Source organism: Mobula hypostoma, chromosome X1, assembly GCF_963921235.1.
Source record: "Mobula hypostoma chromosome X1, sMobHyp1.1, whole genome shotgun sequence".
Taxonomy (NCBI): Eukaryota; Metazoa; Chordata; class Chondrichthyes; order Myliobatiformes; family Myliobatidae; genus Mobula; species Mobula hypostoma.
In genome coordinates, this window is record NC_086128.1 from 14977454 (window position 1) to 14995050 (window position 17597).

A 17597-nucleotide genomic window follows, 5' to 3' on the forward strand; every position below is an offset into this window, starting at 1 on the left:
TATCCTTCTCTCCACAAGTTCACAAAATGGTGGCTCGCTCTCTCTCTCTCTCTCTCTGCAGGAGTATGTGGAAATGGTCACACTGCTTCCTCCAACTCCCTCTATCTATCTGTGTTTCTCTCTCTCGTGAAACATGATAAAATGCTTGATTTTTCTCTCTTTCCAGGACTATAGTAATAATCTCTCTCTCTCTCTCTCTCTCTCTCTTTCTGTGTACCGACCCCCCCCCCCCAGAAATCGTGCCTTTCCCGGTCTCTGTCTCTCTAGGAGAATGTGAGGTAGTGCCTCGTTCCCTCTATCTGTCTCTCTCTACCTAGGAATATGTGAAATTCTCTCTCTCTTTCTCACCCTCTCTTAACCTCTGTATCCCTCCAGCTTCTTTCAGGGAATGTGTCAAAATGTTTGCTTTCTCTTTCCTCCTCTGTACAAGTTCACAAAATGGTGGCTCGCTCACTTGCACTCTCTCTCTCTCTCTCTCTAGGTAGTGCCTCATTCTCTCTATCTGTTTCTCTCTACCTAGGAATATGTGAAATTCTCTCTCTCTTTCTCACCCTCTCTTAACCTCTGTCTCCCGCCAGCTTCTTTCAGGGAACGTGTCAAAATGTTTGCTTTCTCTATCCTTCTCTCCACAAATTCACAAAATGGTGGCTCGCTCTCTCTCTCTCTCTCTGCAGGAGTATGTGGAAATGGTCACACTGTTTCCTCCAACTCCCTCTGTCTATCTATCTGTGTTTCTCTCTCTCGTGAAACATGATAAAATGCTTGATTTTTCTCTCTTTCCAGGACTATAGTAATAATCTCTCTCTCTCTCTCTCTCTCTCTCTCTCTCAGTACCCTCCCCCCCAGGATTATGTGAAATTGTGCCTTTCCCTGTCTCTGTCTCTCTAGGAGAATGTGAGGTAGTGCCTCATTCTCTCTATCTGTCTCTCTCTACCTAGGAATATGTGAAATTCTCTCTCTCACACACACACCCACCCTCTGTCTCCCTCCAGCTTCTTTCAGGGAACGTGTCAAAATGTTTGCTTTCTCTTTCCTCCTCTGCACAAGTTCACAAAATGGTGGCTCGCTCGCTCGCTCGCTCTCTCTCTCTCTCTAGGTAGTGCCTCGTTTTCTTTATCTGTCTCTCTCTACCTAGGAATATGTGAAATTCTCTCTCTCTTTCTCACCCTCTCTTAACCTCTGTCTCCCTCCAGCTTCTTTCAGGGAACGTGTCAAAATGTTTGCTTTCTCTTTCCTCCTCTGCACAAGTTCACAAAATGGTGGCTCGCTCGCTCTCTCTCTCTCTAGGTAGTGCCTCGTTTTCTCTATCTGTCTCTCTCTACCTAGGAATATGTGAAATTCTCTCTCTCTTTCTCACCCTCTCTTAACCACTGTATCCCTCCAGCTTCTTTCAGGGAACGTGTCAAAATGTTTGCTTTCTCTTTCCTCCTCTGCACAAGTTCACAAAATGGTGGCTCGCTCGCTCTCTCTCTCTCTCTCTCTCTCTCTCTCTCTCTCTCTAGGTAGTGCCTCGTTTTCTCTACCTGTCTCTCTCTACCTAGGAATATGTGAAATTCTCTCTCTCTTTCTCACCCTCTCTTAACCTCTGTATCCCTCCAGCTTCTTTCGGGGAACATGTCAAAATGTTTGCTTTCTCTTTCCTCCTCTGCACAAGTTCACAAAATGGTGGCTCGCTCGCTCTCTCTCTCTACCCCACCCCCAAGAAATTGTGCCTTTCACTATCTCTCTCTCTAGGAGAATGTGAGGTAGTGCCTCGTTCTCTCTGTCTCTCTCTACCTAGGAATATGTGAAAGTCTCTCTCTCTTTCTCACCCTCTCTCAACCTCTGTCTCACCCCAGCTTCTTTAAGGGAACGTGTCAAAATGTTTGCTTTTTCTTTCCTTCTCTCCACAAGTTCACAAAATGGTGGCTCTCTCTCTCTCTCTCTCTTTCTTTATCTCTGTCTGCAGGAGTATGTGGAAATGGTCACACTGCTTCCTCCAACTCCCTCTATCTATCTGTCTCTGTCTCTCTTGGGAAACATGATAAAATGCTTGATTTTTCTCTCTTTCCAGGACTATAGTAATAATCTCTCTCTCTCTCTCTCTCTCTCTCTCTGTACCTCACCCCCCAGGATTATGTGAAATTGTGCCTTTCCCTGCCTCTGTCTCTCTAGGAGAATGTGAGGTAGTGCCTCATTCTCTCAATCTGTCTCTCTCTACCTAGGAATATGTGAAATTCTCTCTCTCTCTTTCTCAGCCTCTCTCAACCTCTGTATCCCTCCAGCTTCTTTAAGGGAACGTGTCAAAATGTTTGCTTTTTCTTTCCTTCTCTCCACAAGTTCACAAAATGGTGACGCTCTCTCACTCTCTCTGCAGGAGTATATGGAAATAGTCACACTGCTTCCTCCAACTCCCTCTGTCTATCTGTCTGTCTCTCTCTCTCTCGGGAAACATGATAAAATGCTTGACTTTTCTCTCTTTCCAGGACTATAGTAGTAATCTCTCTCTCTCTGTACCCCTCCAGGATTATTTGAAATTGTACCTTTCCCTGTCTCTGTCTCTCTAGGAGAATGTGAGGTAGTGCCTCATTCTCTCTATCTTTGTCTCTCTCTACCTAGGAATATGTGAAATTCTCTCTCTCACACACACACACCCACTGTCTCCCTCCAGCTTCTTTCAGGGAACGTGTCAAAATGTTTGCTTTCTCTTTCCTTCTCTCCACAAGTGCACAAAATGGTGATGCTCTCTCACTCTCTCTGCTGGAGTATATGGAAATGGTCACACTGCTTCCTCCAACTCCCTCTGTCTATCTGTCTCTCTGTCTATCTCTCTCGGGAAACATGATAAAATGCTTGATTTTTCTCTCTTTCCAGGACTATAGCAATAATCTCTCTCTCTCTCTCTCTCTCTCTCTCTCTCTCTGTACCACCCCCCGCCCCCGGCTAGGATTATGTGAAATTGTGGCTTTCCCTGTCTCTGTCTCTCTAGGAGAATGTGAGGTAGTGCCTCTTTCTCTCTGTCTACCTAGGAATATGTGAAATTCTCTCTCTCTTTCTCTCTTCCTCTCACACCCTCTGTCTCCCTGCAGCTTCTTTCAGGGAACGTGTCAAAATGTTTGCTTTCTCTTTCCTTCTCTCCACAAATTCACAAAATGGTGGCGCTCCCTCTGCAGAAGTATGTGGAAATGATCGCACTGATTCTCAGGATCTATGACCCTTCCCCCAACTCCCTCTGTCTATTTATCTCTCTCTCTCTCTCTCCCTATCTCTGTCTCTGTCTCCCTCCAGCCTATCTCTCAGGAAACATATCAAAATGATTGCTTTCTCTTTTCTTCTCTCCACATGTTCACAAAATGGTGGTGCTGTCTCTGCAGGATTATGTGGAAATGGTACACTCTGCTTCTTACGATCGGTGTGTCCCTTTTAACTCCCTTTATCTATCTCTTTCTCTGTCGAGGAATGATAAAATAGTTAATTTTTCTCTCACTTTCAAGATGATGGAAAAGATCTCTTTCTTTCTCAGAGTATGTGAAGTAGTGCCTTGTTCACTCTATTTTCTCTCTCTCTCTCTCTCTCTCCCTCTCTCTCTGTCTCCCTCCAGCTTCTCTCAGGGAACATGTCAAAATGTTTGCTTCCTCTTGCTTTCTCTTGTTCACAAAATGGTGGCGCTCTCTCTCTGCAGGAGTATACTGAAATGGTGGCACTCTCCTTCTGACGATCTGTGTGTCCCTTCCCCCAACTCCATAGAAATATCCGTCTCTCTCTCTCTCTCTCTGCCTCTCTCAGGAAACATATTAAAATTTTCTCTCTCTTTCCAGGACAGAAATGATCTCTCTCTCTCTCTCTCTCTCTCTCTCTATATATATATACACATACACACATCTTTCACTACCCCCCCACCCCCCCGTTTCTTTCCGGAAATGCTTTCTCTCTCTCTCTCTCTCTCTCTCTCTCTCTCTCTCTCTCTCTGTGAGTATGTGAAATACTGCCTTTCATTTTTCTCTCTCTCCTCCCCCCCCCCCCCTTGGAGTATGTAAATGGTTGCTCCCTCTCTATCTAGGAGTAGTGAAAAGGTCTTTCTCTCATGGAGTATGTGAAAATCTTTACACTCTTCCTTTTTCTGTGAATCTGTGTCTCTCCCATCCCATTGCCCTCTCCTCTGTGTGTGTCTCTCTCTCTCTCTCTCTCTCTCTCTCAAGAAACATGTTAAAATGCTTAAATTTTCTCTCTCTTTCTAGGACCTTGGAAATTCTCTCTCTTAAGCTCCCCCCCCCCCCCACACACATACCAAAAATATGTGAATGGTTGCTCCCTCTCTCTCAGTAGTACATAAAATGGTGCTCTCTCTATCCAGGAATAGTAAAATGGTCTCTCTCTCAGGAAACATGTTAAAATGCTTAATCTCTCACCCCCCCCCCCCACATTTCCAGGAGTATGTGAATAGTCGCTCCGTCTCTCTACCCCCAGGAATACATGAAATAGTTGCTCTTTTTCTAGGAATATGTAAAATGGTGTCTTTCTCTCTCTACATCTTTATATACATCTTTCACGACCCTCGTTCTCTCTTGCAGGGACAATGCCAAAAATATTTTCTTTCTTCTCTCTCTCTCTCTCTCATTGCTCTCTCTCTCTCTATCTATCTATCTCATTGCTCTATCTCCCTACCCACCTCTCTCTTTCTCTATGGGAATACCATCAAATACCTATCAATACAAATCCTATTTTCATGCACTTGCTCTGTGGCATTCTATGCCTTAGCAACTCAAATATTTGTACACATGCTTTTTAAATGCTGTGAGAATCTCTGCCTCAAAACCTTCTATCTAGTATCCACCCTACCTATATTCCTTATAATTTTGTCTTCCTCTGTCAGGTTTTTCCTCTGTCTCCTCTGCTCCAAGGATGACAAACCCAGCCTATTAGATCGCTCTACATAAATAAAATGCTCCATCCTAAGCAACATCTCCATAGAGTCAAAGAGTATACCGCAAACAGACCTTTCAGTCCAACTTGCCTACATGATCTAGTCCCACTTGCCTGTGTTTGGCCAGTACCCCTATAAGCCTTTCCTATCAATGTACCTGTCCAAGGGATTTTATATGTCATAATTCTATCACTTCCTCTGGCAGCTTGTTCTATATACTCATCATACTCTGTGAAAAAGTTGACCCTCAGGTCCCCTTTAAATCTTTCCTCTCTCACTTTAAACTTATGCCCTCTGTTTTAGAAACCCCTACCTCGGGATAAAGACTGGGACCATTCATCTTATCTATGCTATTCATGATTTTATAAACCTATAAGGTCATCCCTTGGCTTCCTATGTCCAAGGAAAAATATCAAGCCTCACCTTAAAACACAAGCCCTCCAGTCCAGACAGCATCCTTATAGATCTTTTTTTGCTCTCTTTGCAGTTTAATGACATCCACATTAGTCTCCTCTGCACCCCATCCAATGTAAATTTGTTCTTCCTGTAAGTGGGGTAACCATGTGTACACACAATCCTCCAGCTAATCAAAGTTTTATAAAGTTGTACAATGAATTCCATGCTCCTATAATTGATGCCCTGGCTAATTAAGGCCAACAGCCCATATGCTTTCTTCACCACCAGAGCTGCCACTTTTTGTACATAAAGCTCCCCTGTTCTTCATTACTCTTCAGGATCCTATCATTCATGGCACATCTGATAAGAGCCCCAAAATGCATCATGTTGCATTTATCTTAGATGACGATCCCAAAACTGTTCACAATACTCAAGGTGAGGCCTCACCAGTGCCTTATAAAGCCTCAGCATCATATCCCTGCTCTTGTATTCTTGACCTCTTGAAATGAATACTAACATTATATTTGTCTTCCTCATCACCAACTCCACCTGCAAATTAACCTTCAGGGTGTTCTGCACAAGGACTCCCAAGTCTCTTTGCATCTCAGATTTTTGGATTTTCTCTCTGTTTAGAAAATAGTCTGCACATTTATTTCTACTACCAACATGCATAACCATGCATTTTCCAAAATCATATTTCATTTGCCACTCTCTTGCCCATTCTCATCTGTCTAAGTCCTTCTGCAGCCTACCTGTTTCCTCAACACGACCTGCCCCTCCACCAATCTTCATATCACCTGCAACATGGCCATAAAGCCAGCTATTCCATTATCTAAATCATTGATATACAACATAAAAAGAATCGGTCCCATCCAGAAAAGTGTGAAGTGATACATTTTGGAAAGTTGAACTTGAAGTCAGAATACAGGGTTATTGGGAGGAGATTCTTAACAGTATGGAGGAACAGAGGGATCTTGGTGTCCATGTCCATAGATCTTCCAAACTTTTGTGCAAGTTGAGGGGGGGGAGGGTGGTTAAGAAGGCTTATGGTGTGTTGGCCTTCAAAGGTCAAGATTGTGTTCAAGAGCCATGAGGTAATGCTGTAGCTCTTTAAAATTCTGGTCACCTCATTACAGGAAGGATGTGAAAGTTTTAAAATTTAAGGGGATTGGAGGAAAGTGTAGGGAGGATATCAGATGCAGGTTTTTTACCCAGAGTTAGGTGCATGGAACATATTGCTGAGATGGTGGTAGAAGCAAATACTGTACATTCGGGACATTTAAGAGACACTATATAGACACATAGATGAAAGGAAAAATGGAAGGCTATGTGAGAGGGAAGCATTAGATTGATCTTGGAGTAGATTAAAATGTTGGCACAGCATCATGGGTTAAAGGGCCTATATTGTGCTATATTGTGCTCCATCTTGGGTACTAGCCTACAAAGTACCCAGGATATCTTCAGGGAGCAGTGTCTCAGAAAGGAAACGTCCATTATTAAGGACCTCCAGCACCCAGGGCACGCCCTTTTCTCACTGTTACCATCAGGTAGGAGGTACAGAAGCCTGAAGGCACACACTCAGTGATTCAGGAACAGCTTCTTCCCCTCTGCCATCCGATTCCTAAATGGACATTGAACTCTTGGACACTACTTCACTTTTTTAATATACATTATTTCTGTTTTTGTACATTTTTAATAATCTATTCAATATGTGTAATTTACTTGTTTATTTATTATTATTTTTTATTTTATTTATTATTACTATTTTTTTCTGTCTCTGCCTGATTATGTATTGCATTGAACTGCTCTGCTAAGTTAACAAATTTCACATCACATGCCGGTGAAAAGAAACCTGATTCTGATTCTGATTGTGTTCTATGTTTATTTTAAGGAGCAAACTAGACCAAGTTCAATTCAAGTTTAATTGTCATTGAATCATTCATGTATATACAACTAAATGAAACAGCATTCCTCTGAGACCAAGGTGCAAAACGCAGTACATATAGTCACACACCACACAGCACATATAGTTACGAGATGGACAGAATGGCCTAATTTTACTACTATGTCTTCTGGTCTTAATGCTAACAATCTCCAGACAATACTCACCCCCTCCCTGAGATATGTAACTACAATTCCTTTCTCCTTGGTGAATACAAATGAGAAATATTCATTTAAGACCACACCCACATCCATTGGCTCCATTCCATGCACAGATTGTCCCATTGGTTCTGAATGGGGGCCATACCCTAACACTGGTTACCCCTTAGTTCTTAATTTACTGATAAAATGCCCTAGGATTTTCTTGAATCTTCTCTACAGAGATATTTAACCCCCCCCCCCTTTTACCCTCCAATTTTTTCTTTAAGAACTTCCTACACTTTACCGACCCCCGAAGAGCTTTGCCTGTTTTCACCCCTCTATATCTGACAAATGCTTCTTTTTTTAAACTTTATTCAGTTCTCACTATCTGTTGTCAGCCAGGATTCTCTGGACTTGCTCTCAGTACCATTCACACTTACATGTTGGCCCTGATCTCTAACTATTTCACTTTTGTGGGTGGTAGGTTTACCAGCAAGTAGATGTCCCAGTCTACTTTTACCAGGTTCTGTCGTATATCGAAATCATTCTCCCAATCTAGAGCCTTAATTTTCAGACCATCCTGATCTCTTTCCAAAACTACCTGGAGACTTGGAGTGATGGTTGCTATCACCCACAGGGACCTTAGCTACTTGTCCAGCTCCCAAATTCATTCCCTCAGATGAGGTCCAGCAATGCCCCATCTCCAGCAGAACCATTTACATACTGGCTCAAAAAGTACTGGATACATTAAAAAAATTCCACCCTGCTACACCTTTACCACTAAAGTGATTCCGGTTAAAATCTGAGGTTTGTCAACAGATCTGCTCTTCTATCTCGCAATGGTTGTTGGGAGGACTGTACTGTATACGAAACAAAGTGATTACCCCTTTTTTATTTCTTAGCTGTATCCATATGGCCTCATTTGAAGAGTCTTGTTGGACCCTCATTATTTCAGTAATGGATTCTTAATATATTTTACACTCATTTCCATGCACAGAACAATATGCTGGTGACTAAGACCCCTTCCCCTTGAGGAGCAGGCACTCTGTCTAGCACTGCTGATGTGAGGAAGACCCTAGCCACGGTCAACCCAAGTAAATCTGCAGGGTCTGATAATTTAACTGGTCGGTTGCTGAGGGACCGTGCAGCCCAGTTAACTCAGGTTCTAACAGACATGTTCAGCATCTCTCTGGAACAGTCCACTGTCCCTTCAGGCTTTAAGGTCGCCACCATCATCCCATTGCTCAAGAAGGCGACAGCAGTTACCTGGATGACTACTGTCCAGTGGCAATGACATCATCAAAACTGAAGTGCTATGAATGGCTGGTTACGGATCACATTAAATCCCACCTTACTACTACATTGGACCCTTTCCAGTTCACTTTTCGGTCCACTGATGATGCCATGGTCTCTACACTGCACTCCATCCTGTCTCATTTGGAAAATGGTGCCTATTATGCCTGGATGCACTTTACTGACTTCAGCTCAACACTTAAAACGATTATCCCTCAGAAGCTGGCGAGTAATCTGTCCTCGTTGGGCCTTAACGCCTCTCTCTGTAACTGGATCCTGGACTTCTTGACAGAAAGGCCACAGTCAGTTCATGTAGGCAGAAACATCTCTCGCTCCATCATACTGAGCACTGACACATCCCAGGGCTGTGTGCTCAGCCCACTGCTGCTCATGCTGCTGGCGCATGACTGTACTGCTAGATCCAATTCAAACAGAATCATGAAGTTCGGTAATGACACAACAGTGGTTGGCCTCATCAACAATAACAATGAGATGGTACAGAGAGGAGGTAGAGCGCTTGCTAGAATGGTGAGAGCACAATATCTTGAGTCTCAACATGGACAAGACCAAAAAGATGATTGTGGACTTTAGGAAGGTGCAGGGTGACCAATCCTCATTGCACATACATGGCTCCTCCGTGGAGAGTGCCAGGAGCACCAAGTTTCAGGGACTGCACATAACAGATGATCTCACTCGGTCCCTCAACACCACCTCTTTGGTCAAGAAAGCACAACAGTGTCTCTACTTTGTGAGGAGATTAAGGCGAGTGAGGCTCCACGCGCTCCCACCCTCCCACAATCTCTTTGATCCCCTTCCATCAGGCAGGAGGTGCTGTAGCATTAGGACAAGAACTGTCAGGATGGGCAACTGCTTCTCCCCCAGGCAGTAAGACTATTGAACTTCCTGCCACACCCAGGTTTCGTCATATAAGAAGTGCTAGCAGTGAACTGATTACTCTCTCTCTCTACTTGTCTCTGAAAATGATAAATCTGTGTCTCCCTCTCTGGAAACTTGGGAGATACTTTTCTTTCCTTTTCTCTCTCAGGGAGAAGTCAAAATGCTTTTACTCTTTCGAAGCAAATGATGAAATGTTTTCTCTCTTATCTTCTATGTGGAAGATAAAGAGCCATTATCACTGGGAAAGAGTGATGGGTTTTTTATTTCTTTATTCTAAGGTTTTTGGAAACTGTTCTCTCATGCAGTGGTTGGTTGATATTTTCTCCACAGTTCTTGTGTGTACTTTCAAAATAAGTGAGCGTTAAGCAGTTACTTTAGTTGGTGATCAATGTAAAATTGGCTTGCAGCTGAGTCCATTCTGTTATTGCTTTCACAGGAAAAAAAACATTACATTGGCTGAGAATGAAGCGGTTGATTCTCAGCAATGGATCTGTGCTACTCTGTTCCCATTCTGTGCTGCGCTCAATGCTGTTTCCATTTACAAATCAATACATCTCATTTGAATCTTTTCCCACATCGTTCCTTCACTTACCAGTGATCTTTCTTATACGTTCCCACAAAATGATCATTTTACAGATCAAGAGAATCTGATTTCTTTTCTCCATTGGCACTGAAGCTTGTTGACTGCAATTCTTCCGAAAGAATTCTGGCACTAAATCCATCCTGAGAGCATGTGATACAAGCTGCTTCCTGATGCTGGTCGTTGAATTTTCAAGAATTGATTGCTTCACTCCGGTTGCCAGAAGAAATTTTTCCAATATATGTATCCCAGAAAGGTATCCATCACAAAAATAGATCCAGCAGTGGCCCCTTTATTTTGCCCCCCAGATGATTCACAAACATTCATCATTTTAACCACACTGAAGAAGTAAATCTCACTATTTTTCTAGTAGAATGCAAACACAAGGTTTCCAAGAGCTCTCAGGAACAGGATCCTGATGTTCTTTGAAGAACTACTGGGGTTCTTCCAGCTGTTTGGTGGACGGCAACCTACAATAAGGGAAAAAAAGATATTCATCATTTCCTATTCTAAGCTGGGTTAGCAGATTAGCAAAAATGTTCACAGCATGATTCTACAAACAAAAAAGTGAAAGAAAACTGCAGGCGCTAGAAACTTCAAATAAGAAACAAAAATACTAAGAACACTCGGCAAGTCAGGCAGCAACTATGGAGAGAGGAACAAAGCTAATGTTTCAAGTCATTGATCATTCATTAGATGATTCCAAGAGAGGACCTTTGGCCAGAAACGTTTACCGTTTCTTTTTCCATTGATGTTGCTTAACATGATTAGCGTTTCTAGTGTTTTCTGTTTTCACTTCATATTTTTAGCATTTTGATACGTACTTAAATGGATTTGGGCTTGAACACAAGATATTTGACTCAGAAACATTGATACCAAATAGCTATCCTAAGTGGTACAACTGTCAATGATTATAACACACTTAACAACCTTAAGATTGTCCAGTGTACATTGTAATGGCACTTGAAAATAAGGACATTGTCATTAAAGTTCCTTTTTCCTTGTGCCACTGTGCCTATTGTCATTTAATCTTTTCTGCCTTCTATTCATCACAGACCTTCATTTTTATTTATTCCTCCCATTTTTCCCTTACCTCTGTACTTTCCTAAAATCTGTTCCATCTCTAACAGTTCTGGTCTAAGATGATGCTGGTGAAGCCCAGCGATGACTTGCTGGCAGCAAACACAAATATTAACTACCTTATTACTCACACTTTTTATCGAAAACGATCACTGCAATCAACAACTTGAAACTTCCCTTTTGGAGTTGAGTTTTTGAACTGCCTGTATGACCTGGCAGTTTTGCGCTACAAAATAAAGTCTTGAAGATGTAGGGCGGTTGCGGCATGGCATGTACAAGCCGAATTGAGGCAGTGGGGCTGGGCCCAAGAGTGGGGGACAAGCCAATATTTGGCCGCTGGAGTAGACTTAGAGACAATTCAAAGCGGCAGAACTGAGGCTAGGCAGACTCGAAGTGGCGGACCTCGGGCCCGAGAACAAAGAACAAGTCAATGTTTGATTGATTGGAAAGATCGGGTATAGGCCAGATTGAAATGGCGGGTTTCAGGCCCAAGAGCGTATCAAAGCCGCAGGGCCCAGGTCCAAGAGTGAGGAATGATCTGCTGTTTGGCTGATTCAAGTGCCGGTCAGATTGAAAAGGCTAGGGTGGCAGGGCTGGAAGCGACTGCCAGGCTGATGCTCAGCTCACTGCTCTGCCAGGTTTACTCATCTCTGCGCTGATCTGAGGCTGTGACCTGCAACCAATGGGCTCCTGGATTGGCTGCAGTGATGACTGGCTTCATGGCTGTGGACTCACTTTCATGAACTTCAGTTCTGAATGTTATTTGCTTACTTTTATTGTTGGTATGATTATTTTTCTATACATTGGGTGTTTGATGGTCTTTTTTCATGAGTTCTACTGGGTTTCTTTGTTTTGTGGCTGCCTGTAAGGAGACGAATCTCAAAGTTGTATATAGAATACATACTTTGATAATAAAAGTACTTTGAACTTTCTTCAGCTCTGATTACGAATCATTGACCTGAAACATTAACTCTGCCTAACCTACTGAGTTTTCTATCAGTCTCAGTTTTTAGTTCCAATTTCCAGCATCTGTGCTCTAGTGTCAGGTAATGCTGCCTAACTGAGGAAATGCTCAGGAATACCCCTGCGAATCACCCATCTTCACCTGGCTCCACATTAAAGATGATGAGTGGCTGTTGTTGTTCAATCACTTCTTTAACGGCTAATTAAGGTTGTCATATCTGGGGGTGGTAATGGGGATTAGCTCCCACAACCTATTAAATGGTGCACACCACAAATGGCCTCTGACAACCAAGTCCAGCTCCTGACCTACAAATGTGGCTTAGCTACTAAGCTCGGCAGAACCGTCTCTACTGAAAGAAGAAGGGGCAAAGGCAGGTTTACCAGCTCCTTAAAACCAATTGTTTTGGGCAGATAGGACTTGTCAGCTGTGCTTGGCAGCTCATCTAAAAGAAGGAAAACTCTGATCTCAAACCTTTGCTGCCTTGCAGCTATTGTCACAACCAGATTCGGCAGCGCCATAGATATGGCAATTGCGCTTGTGAATTTGCACGTATCAGCTAATTATCATTTAATTGTGATAGTATTTAACTCCATACTTGTCGTTGTAATGCTTGTCAAGACTTGGACAGAGCACAGCAATGTTTCGCTGCCTGTTTGCATTGGCCTTGCCTGTGAAATTGGACTGTCGAGTCAACTGACTCTGAAGGTATTCGTTTAATGTTTAGATGTTCTTTTCAGCCGCAGTGTAGGCTTCGTTTTCCGTTCGAGAGTTTTAGTTAATGGCCCTGTTTGGCCTAGAGTTTATTTTTTTATTTTCCCTTTAACACTGTTCGCATTAAAGTCTGTGAACGGGACTCCACCTTCTGCCTGTGGACATGTAAGACACAGTGTCTTTCTGTCTGCTTTCAAATTCTCCCTTTCCCGACTTAAACTTTGAAATTTTAACTTTATTCAGTCGGATCTTTCAAAGTGATAATTATAACTATGGCTACCTTGAGAAGCACGAAAAAAATTCCTGATACTGGTGATGGTAAATCTAAAAAAAACTGACGAAGCTTCTGAAGAGCCAGCCTGGGTTAATAGATTAGAGAGTCAAATGAGCTCTATTGTCGCTGAATTAACTCAACTAAAAGAAAGTCTTCTTCCTTTCGAGGAAAAAATTGACTCTTTGAGCTTGGATCTTAAAGAAGTAACTCGTAATGCGGCTGATATTTCTTCTCATTTGGGAAAAACACAACGTCGGATTGTTGATTTGGAAACTCGTTCTCATCGTTATAACATTAGAAATGTTGGATTGAAAGAGCAATCAGAATCTGCCGATATACTGGACTATTTCGCTGAATGTTTACATACTGAATGTTTCAACCTCTACTTCCTGAGGCATTTTCACAATTGCCCGACATCGAAGTAGCCCACAGAGTTGGAGCTCCGAGGGGAGGTAAAAACAGGAATGTTATTATGCATTTCCTCCGTATTCGAGACAAAGACCGTATTATTAAACTGGCAAGAAAACAAAGACTGTTTAAATTTCAAAGTTCTGAGATTCGTTTCTTTCAAGGTTTTCCACGCAAAGTTGTTCAGCAACGTTCTGGATTCGCGACCGCAATGCAAATGGCCTTTCAAAAACAGATGTATCCCTTCCTTCTTTATCCAGCTAAATTAAGGCTTTTCGCTAAAGACTCGGGTTCATATCTTCGAGGATCCAGTCGATGTATTGTGTTTTATTAATTCTCTCCCAGATGAGTCCAAAGCCTGAAGTTTAAAAGACTTACATTTATTCGATTGTTTTGCAATATAAGGAATGATGAGATCGGAAGAATCGAAAATCTTGGTATTAAAAAGTACCTTTATCTCTGAAATAGACTGGTTTGGACGGTTTTAACTTTAGAAGATATTTTATGGAATCTATTGGAAGACTGTAGAAATTTTAAACCATTTAAAATTTCTTTCTGTTTGCTATATATATGATTTAATTGTTTCTTTTTGCTTTGTATGGTTTTGTTAAGAACTTTCAACTACTATTCGTTTTTTTTTACGTTTTGTAGTTAGATGTAAAAATTTAAAGATGGTGATGTTTTTTCCTCTGTGCAAATATTTCAAGAATTTGTTTTGGAAGTGCTTTTTTTCTTATCTAATGTTATAAAGGTTACTTTCTAAATTGAAGGCCATTTCTGTTAACAGTTTTTTCTAATTTAATTGTAATGGATTGTATGTTGACTGTAATGAGTCGTTTACCCGGGAGAGGGAGACAGATTACTGTTTTTAAATTTGTACCTTTTACTTAGGCAGGTGGAGTTCAGAATTGCTTCTATGCATTTCTTGGGGCTTGCGTCGATTAATATCGACTTATTTCTGGGTTTTGTAGGTTGGGTGGGTTTTTTCCTTTTTTTTATTTCTATTTTTTATTCCCATTATGGAATTCCGGAGCGTACACAAATTATTATCATTGTCGTTTATCACCGCCATTTAAAATTTCTTTATCCTGACGTGTTTAACTGTTTTCTTTAGATATAAAGTTTCATGATGTTAGTTAAACAGTTAAATGTTTTAAGTTGGAATGATCCTATTAAGCGTAAGAAAACATTTAATTAATCGATTCCAACCTGATATAACTTTTGTACAAGAGACACATGTCAGGTTATGTGATAACAATCGATTTTTTAAATTTTGGAAGGATCCTCAGATTCACGCAAACTCTCAAAGTAAGATTAGGGTTGTTTCCATTTTTATTGATTCCAGTATTCCCTTTAATCAGGAGGATATTATATCTGATATTAATAGTAGATTTTTGATTGATAAAGGAATCATTTACAATAAGAAAATGGATTTGGTTAATATATATGGACCAAATACTGATGATCCTTCATTTTTTAAGATATTTTTGGTCTATTACCTGATTTAAATGAATATATGTTATTAATGGGTGGAGATTTTAATATTTTCTTAAATCCCTTGTTAGATAAATCATCATTTAGACATCAACTCCCTAATCGTTCCTTTTTAATTGATTATGGTTTATTCAAAGTCTGGAGACATATGCATCCTACTGATAGAGAATATTCCTTTTTTTCACATGTCCATAATAAATATTCGAGAATCGACTATCTTATAGCCGACCCTCGACTTTTACTTAACGTTCAGAAATGTGAATATAATGCAATTGTTATTTCTGATCACGCTCCTTTAAATTTAATATTTGATTTGAAAGATGTTGTTTCTACAAGACCACCTTGGCGTTTTCCAGAATATTTGTTACAAAGTTCAGATTTTGTTGAGTTTATTGAAACTCAGATAAAAGAGTTTTTTCTCTTTAATAATACAGGAAACATCTCAAAGTTAGTAATTTGGGATACGTTAAAAGCTTATTTACGTGGTCAGATTATTTCTTATTTAGCTAAGTTGAAGAAACAGACAAAAATAGAATTAGATAAAATTGCTAAACAAATTAAAGAATTAGATAATTTCAACGCAATCTTTCCAAACGTTGAATTGTTTAAGAGAAGAGTGGAACTACAATCACAATATAATTTATTATTAACTTATCCTATTGAAGGATATTTGCTTAAATTAAAAAATCAGTTTTATATTTTTGGGGATAAAAATAATAGGCTATTAGCTTCCCAATTAAGGGCTGCTAAAGCTAAAAGACAAATTTTAAAGATTCGTAAAGATAATGGAGATATAGTAAATAATTATGATGATATTAATAATATCTTTCAGGATTTTTATTCCGATCTTTATAAATCTCAGCTTCCAGCAGATCCCTCTAAAATGAAAGCTTTTTTATATAAAATTAAATTTCCTCAAATTACTGCTGAAGGTCAACAGACCCTTGATGCTCCAATTGTTGAGCATGAAATTCAGAAAGCTGTATGGTCAGTGCAATTAGGTAAAGCTCCTGGACTCGATGGTTATTCGGTAGGATTTTACAAAAAATTTGAAAAATTACTTTCTCCATACCTTATGGAAATATTTCATGTATCTTTTGAGAAAGGTAATTTACCCTCTTCTTTTTATGAAGCTTCTGTTTCTTTAATCCTGAAGAAAGATAAAGATCCTACTGAATGCTCACCTTATAGACCTATTTCGCTATTAAATGTGGATGCTAAAATTCTTTCCAAGATAATGGCTAACCGTTTGGAAAACATTTTATCTAAAGTTATCTCTATGGATCAAACAGGCTTTATTGGAGGCCGTTACTCTTTTTTTAATGTTCGGAGATTTATGAATATTATATAGTCCCCATTATCCAAAACACCCCAATGTGTTATTTCTCTGGATGCAGAAAAGGCATTTGATAGAGTTGAATGAACTTATTTGTTTAATGTATTAGAAAGATTTGGCTTTGGTAATAATTTTAATAAGTGGATTCAAATGATCTATAAGAACCCTATTGCTACCGTCATTACTAATAATCTTAGGTCTCTCTTTTTTTACTTTCATGAGGTACTTGACAAAAGTGTCCATTAAGTCCTTTATTATTTAATCTCGCACTGGAGCCTTTGGCTATAACAATTCGCGAAGCTAAAAATATTTATGGTGTTTCTATAAATGGGACCATATATAAGATTTCTCTTTATGCAGATGATCTTTTGGTTTATATCTCAAATCCTGAAGAATCTATTCCTAATCTTTTGGAATTATTAAATGATTTTGGAAAATTTTCAGGATATAAACTTAATTTAAATGAAAGTGAATTGTTCCCTTTAAATGTTCCTGTTTTATATATATAAGGATATTCCATTTAGAATTGTGAGATCTTTTAAATATTTGGGTATTATCATTATAAAAAAAAAGATCTTTATAAAGCTAAGCAGTTCCTTTATTGGATTCTATGAAACAATTATTTTCTAGGTGGAATCCTCTTACACTTTCTTTAATAGGTTGTATTCATGCCGTGAAAATGATGATTTTACCTAGATTTTTATATATTTTTCAAAATATACCTATCTTTCTAACCAAAAAATTTTTTGATCAAATTGATTCTACTTTTTCGTCCTTTATTTGGAATAATAAAAAACCAGGAGTTAATAAGTTTCATTTACAAAAATCTAATAAAGAAGGTGGACTCGCGCTACCTAATTTAAGATTGTATTATTGGGCTGTTAATATTCAACAATTATGTCTTTGGTTATATTGGCTCGATAAGAACCAAAAACCAGCTTGGATTGATTTAGAATTTAAAGCTATTAATCAATTTTATTTAACTTCACTGTTAGGAGCTCCATTACCTTAACAACTTGCTAAAATTTCTAATTTAAATTTCTACCCTGTTATTAAACAGTCCTTACGGATTTGGTTTCAGTTTCACAACTCTTTTAATTTCAAACAATTTAAATTGTCTAGTCCTGTATTTCGAAATTTGCTATTTAAACCTTCAATTACTGATCCCATCTTTCTTTT

The 17597-nt window shown here is 39.8% G+C and overlaps 1 protein-coding gene across 12 annotated transcripts in view; it reads right to left on the reverse strand.

Moving 5' to 3' along the window:
* pym1 (PYM homolog 1, exon junction complex associated factor) overlaps positions 1–17597 on the reverse strand; it is a 125604-nt gene that overhangs the window by 27818 nt on the left and 80189 nt on the right. For all 12 annotated transcript variants that reach the window (XR_010016503.1, XR_010016506.1, XR_010016512.1 and 9 more), the window contains one exon: positions 10164–10621. The gene's annotated coding sequence lies outside the window, so the exon portion shown is untranslated. The remainder of the gene's footprint in view (positions 1–10163; positions 10622–17597) is intronic.